Here is a 5,801-nt window from a genome sequence, read left to right as displayed (position 1 = left end):
TATCTTTGTTCATATAACACCCGTTTAAAATGATGTTACACGAACATACCTGCTTAACACATCTTCAGTAAACTCATCTGACATCCTGTCACAAACTTTCCAAGTTCCACCACAAAAGCCTGGTGAGTCACAGGAGGGGAAACACGCACCAGCCTGACTTTGCTGTCACTTCATCTCCATTTCTGCTTTCCTTCTGCATCGATGTCAAAGCCACTCCCCCAAAGAAACCTGACCTACTATCTGGACTTCCCCTTCCCTTCTTGCTGATGACCACTCCTCTTGTCTGTCTTGTGACAGTACCCCGTCTCCTCCTCCGTCCCCTAATGGCATCCCAAAGCCTCCCCAGCACTCTAGATCTACATGTTCAGCCATCCACTTGTCTCCTACAGTTGGAAGTCACTGGAACATCTGAGGCTCAACAGGGCTGAAACTCAATTCCTAATATTCTTACTGAAAACCACTCACTTTCCCAAATCAACTGATGACACTTCCACTCTTCCAGATGCAAATAAAAAGACTTTGGAGGCATGTGACCCCTTCACATTGGTAAATCTGGTCAGCCTCTACTTAAAAACCAAATATTTCTCCTACCTTCACATCCACCACTTTGATCCAGCTATAACCAATGCAAATCTGGAAAATTAAGATAGTCCTTTGATTATCTCCTTGTCTTCCTCTCCCCGAAGTGGTTGTGCACTCTGCAGCCAGAGGCAGCCTCTTAAAACCAAAGTCACATCACTTTTCCTTTCTATTCCAAAAATTCCATTTCCACTATCATTCTCAGAACAGAAACCCATCTTCGCATACTACCAGTCTACCCTAACTCTGGTCCCCTTGCGCTCTGTTTTTACCAGACATTAACAGAGACATACAAATTCTAAAGCACACCCATCTCAACTGCATGCTCAAGCATCTGTATGGACTTCCCCGTGAACTTAAGACAACTTTTCACATCTCAGTCCAGTGGCTGCCCAAAATGGGAATCTCTTCATGTTATCTCTGACCTGGACTTGTAAACCTGGGCTGAGGGTTTCTGAAGTTTCCAGGCACCAAGTCCAGGAAGAATAGCAGCAAAACACTTCTAGGACCCCTGACACTCACCAGTGAACAGTCCATAAGTGGTTCTGCTGAATGTGGAAAAAGCAGGGCAATGTAACTTTAATTTCCACCAGCTACACAGACAAAAAAGATGATTAACGAGTGAACCATTTAACATTTAAGGCAAAGACAAATACTCAAGTGAAAACGAAAGCATGTAAAAGATAAGCTATGGAGTTATGCAATAAAGTCATGTGGATATCTTGAGAAAAGGTTTTCCAAGAGTGGGACAAACAAGTGCAAAGCCTATCAGTCATGTCTGATGTGCCTGAGTAGTATCCATCAGTCTAGTAGACTGGAGCTCAATAATCCAGAGGAATGAGGTATCGGGTTGCAGATGAAATGCTGGTGAAAGCTCATATACGACTGTTACAGCTCTGTGTATGTGTGCTCAGTCACTACAGTCGTGTCTGACTCTTTGTGACCCAATGGGCTCTAGCCCTCCAGGCTCCTCTGTCCGTGGGATTCTCCAGCCAAGAATACTGGAGTCAGCTGCCATGCCCTCCTTAGGGGCCTTCCCTACTCAGAGATCAAGCCTGCGTCTCCTAGACTGCAGGCAGATTCTTCATTGCTGAGCCACCGGGGAAGCCCCTATTATAGCCGTAAGCCAGGTATTAATATATTAATATATCAAAATAAAGTATATGTTTCTGACACCTCCATTTGACTGCCTTCTATTTTCTCCCTTGCCAATAAAACATTTTTCATAGATTACTGCAGTTTGACCTAACTTCTGAACAGTTTATGATTCCTTTTCCAATTTTACTTTGGTAATCTTAAAAATTGTTTTTAAAAAAATTGCTATACACTAAGTTCTGATCTAAAATTATTAGAACATTATATAATAGAATTCAAGACTTTCAAACAGACTAATACAGAGTTACAAGAAAAAAATGAGACCAGAAAATTAGTCTGTGATAAAGGGGTTGTTGGTAGAATCTAAAACTGCTTGGCCTCCAACAGCTTGAGATAACTGGACATCACTGATGACTCTTCAAACCCAAAACAGAGAAAAAAACCTATAGGACCTGACCTTTATTCCACCTTCATTATATAAACATGGAAATATCTTCTTGAGTTCTAAACATCTTGATAGGAATTCCAAGCATTATAACATTCTATCATCACAATGATTAATTTAGTCTCCCTGAAAACAAATATTTTAACAAGATATGTTAATAATTTTCTCTTTCAATATCATCAGAGGACGATGACTTAATAGTAAAATAAGTATTACTAGCAGAGTACAATCACCAAAAAAAGCAGAAAACCTCCAAGTGGCTGTATACTGTAAAACTGTTAACTTTACGTAATGCATGAGAGTGTATGAAAATACAACTACAGGATCCATTAATAAGTACAATCATCTCATTCAAAGAATTAAGCTCAAATTAATAACATGGAGCAAAAGATCAAAAAGTGGAAACATTCATTTAAATACACACTAACATGTCCTTTATACACAACAGAACACATGGAAGGTATGGCTGGAATAGCAATGATTATAAATACAGAAAGCCGAGAGAGAAAGAGAAAAAAAGCCTTCAATAGCAGGATTTAGAGACATTTTACTCACTATGTAAAATTACAAAAAAATGAAAAATTAGCGGATAGCTATGAAAAAAATGGGAAAAGTCACACCATCTTGTGTAAGTGAAGAAAAACATATAATCCATATATGATTTCAGTCACAAGTTTTAAAACTGAGCAAAGGGAAACTACAGTCGTCGAATATTTTCCACACAGCTGGCAAAACTATCAAGAAAGTAAAGAGATGCTCACCTGAAGCATCAGACAACACCATAACATTTGGGAGACAGGATAATTGTTTTGGAAGGACCTCCACAGACGGCTTTTGGGTCCTACTTGTATCTCGTTTCTCGACTTGACCAGTGAATGGCTATTAATAACAGCTGCTTTTTCAACTGCAGGTGGAAGATCTCAGCAATTTTTTTCTCCCACGCAGTTTTTTCAAAATTAGAAAAACAGAGGTTTGGGGGAAAAAAATACACACACACACACAGGACACTAGTAAGAGAACACAGATAAGAACAAAAATGCCGCAGAATGCTAAGAGTTGGCTGAGGGCCCGGAGAGGGCAGCGCTTACCTGAAGCAGATCTATCAGCACGGCCGTCCCAGCAGAGTCTGAGGGCGGTGGGGCCCGGGCACGGCGGCGCTGTCCCCGACCCAAGTCAGAGTCAGGCCAGATGGCGCCACGCAGAGCCTCAGACCCTCCTCAGAGCAGCGGGCACAGCATCTTTATCTGGGGACCTTTAAGACCCAAACTTCCCCAGCGACTCCCAGATCCCGCCGGAAGACCCGCCCGGACGCCGTCCCCCACAACGGAAGTGCCTCAGTCCTGCGCTTTCAGTTGACCCAGTGACCCAGACGCACCGCGCCTTGCATTCCGGGTAATGTAGTTAACATCGCTCTAGGGCGCTGCAAGGGGCGGTGCTACCGAAGTCGGAAAATTCAGCCTCACTCTCTGGGTAACCAGTAAGCAGTTCCCTGAGGCTCAGAATACTGGTGGGGTTCACCCTTCTTAAAGGGGACGCACCCAGATTTCCTTGGAACACACTACTTAAAGGGGACACACATAGATTTCCGTGGAATGTAGTCTGTACTGATCAGAGGGAGGAACCCAGATATTGGGACTTCCCTGGTGGCCCAGTGGTAAAGAATCTGCCCTGCAGTGCAGGGGAAACTGGGGTTGGATTCTTGGTCCTGGAAGATTCCACACGCGGAGGGGCAACTAAGTCCATGGTCAGCGAAGTCCACATGCCACTACTAAGACCGGAGGCAGTCAAAAAAAAAAAGAGAGAGAGAGAGGAACCCAGACACAGTATTTCCGATGTCTCCCAAACCTAAAAAGCAAATGGGCACACGATACCAGGTTGTCACTCAGACACAAAGTGCATCTAACAAACTGTATCTTATTGCTCTACCAACACCTGTATGCTGCAGCTTTAGATTCATGCTTTAGATGTATGAGTGTCACTGTGTTTGGCCATGGTCAAGGAAGCAGAGAGTAAGACAGAGCCATAGCAAGCAAGACAGAGGAGGGGTGAGGGGTAACCAGAAGCAAGCAGGCCACGTGCTGTGTCTCTGGTAGCCTCGGAAGAAATGTAAACCAAGTGACACTGTCCAATCGACACATATTTCTTACTTCACATTTTGATGTGTCTTCAGTACTTTTCCAGCAGCTAAGATCTACCTGTTTGAAAAGTGACTTCCTGCATGCTATTTTCTCCCCAGACAGTGACTGTATAGTCTCAGTCCTAGTTTATTCCAAAGGGGGCAACTGAAGCCTGAGATAAAGGATTGGATTACAAGATCCTCTTTCCTGGCTGGGGACAATATAATTTCACCAGCAAGTGCAGTAAAAAATGCAAGAAGAGTTGAAAATATTCGTGAAGTGTTATAACTGCTGAAACCAATCAGTATTTAATTACTCAGTTAGTGGTCAAAATCACTTTTCACCATGTGAATGTTTAGATCTCAGCGAGGTCCCTAGACACAATAACTTTTGAGAAGTGAGGGAATGAAGCAGAGCTCACAGTTACCTAGGAAACTCTGCTAACCTGTGATTATAGTTTTGTAACATGTGATCTATTATTAATGTATTAAAAAATTTTTTAAGTACACCTTGAAGGGCTATGACAACAGAGCAAATAGCTTTTCCAGAATACTTAAAAACAAAGTATCTATAGCATCATATTTACTCCCTCTTGAAAAAAAAAACAGATATTAATTATTTGTCCCATTACAAGTACTATTTTGGCTGCATGGCACACATCAAGGGCCACAGAGTCAAAGACTAAAGCCTTCATGAGGCTATCATTCAGGTTAAAGGCAATGGACAGTAAGAATTAATGACAACATAGTCAATTACATAATACTTTTATGTACTGAGCATTAACCAAAATTTCAGAAATGAAGACCTAATTGACCTCAACAAGCATTTATTGAGGGCTTGTTAGGACAGCAGCCCAGGAGACAGAGATGCCAGAAGCACTTAAATTGTTTGACCTTGAACTGAAAAATGGAGAAAGCTTATAATGGCAAAAAATAAAGGCCCGAGTTGGTTCCATAAGTTATTTGCCAAGAATTAAAATTGGAGTTGGCAACAATCAACAGTGCTTCTGTTTATTGATTGATGCCTTCGCTGAGTCTTCATTGCTCTGTGCAGGCTTTCTCCAGGTGTGGAAAGTGGGGGCTATTCCAGCTGTGGAGTGCAGGCTTCTCACTGCAGTGGCTCTCTTGAAGAGCGTGAGCTCTAGGGCATGGGCTCAGCAGTGGTGGCTTATGTGTTTAGTTGCCCTGAAGCTTATGTGTTTAGTTGCAATCTTCCTGGAGCAAGGATCAAACCTGTGTCCCCTTCATTGGCAGCCAGATTCTTAACCACTGGACCACCAGGGAAGTCAAGGGTACTTGTAAAGCAAAGACTGGTTTGGGTCTGAAATGGCTGTACAGTTACAAGGGAGAATGTTGAAACTGCAAAGTTGCAGCTAGCAGATATTTTAAACAGTCTAGTGTGTTACTGAACTGAACCTGTTTGCACTCACCTACTTCCTTCTGATTGGTTGGCTTTAAGTTAACAAGGCAATGCTTCAGGAATCTTCATCAGCAACCTTCTGGTTCCAGGAAAGCTCAGGCCAGTGTGCTTGTGATCAGCATGTAGTCATCATCCTCAACCTGGGT

General features: G+C 42.6%; 1 protein-coding gene and 1 long non-coding RNA gene across 2 annotated transcripts in view; both read right to left on the bottom strand.

Moving 5' to 3' along the window:
• Positions 1 to 4,995, bottom strand: part of LOC105001430 — a 7,947-nt gene extending 2,952 nt beyond the window's left edge. The window contains exons 1-2 of the long non-coding RNA XR_826865.1: positions 3,208 to 4,995; positions 1,102 to 1,172 (exon numbers count right to left, since the gene is read on the bottom strand). This is a non-coding gene — a long non-coding RNA (uncharacterized LOC105001430). The remainder of the gene's footprint in view (positions 1 to 1,101; positions 1,173 to 3,207) is intronic.
• Positions 1 to 5,801, bottom strand: part of ZNF547 (zinc finger protein 547) — a 40,403-nt gene that overhangs the window by 5,458 nt on the left and 29,144 nt on the right. The gene's annotated exons all lie outside the window — the stretch shown is intronic.

This window comes from Bison bison, unplaced genomic scaffold, assembly GCF_000754665.1.
Source record: "Bison bison bison isolate TAMUID 2011002044 unplaced genomic scaffold, Bison_UMD1.0 scf7180017864383, whole genome shotgun sequence".
NCBI lineage: Eukaryota > Metazoa > Chordata > Mammalia > Artiodactyla > Bovidae > Bison > Bison bison.
Note: the sequence above shows the minus strand (reverse complement) of the source record. Positions and strands in the feature narration are given on the sequence as shown.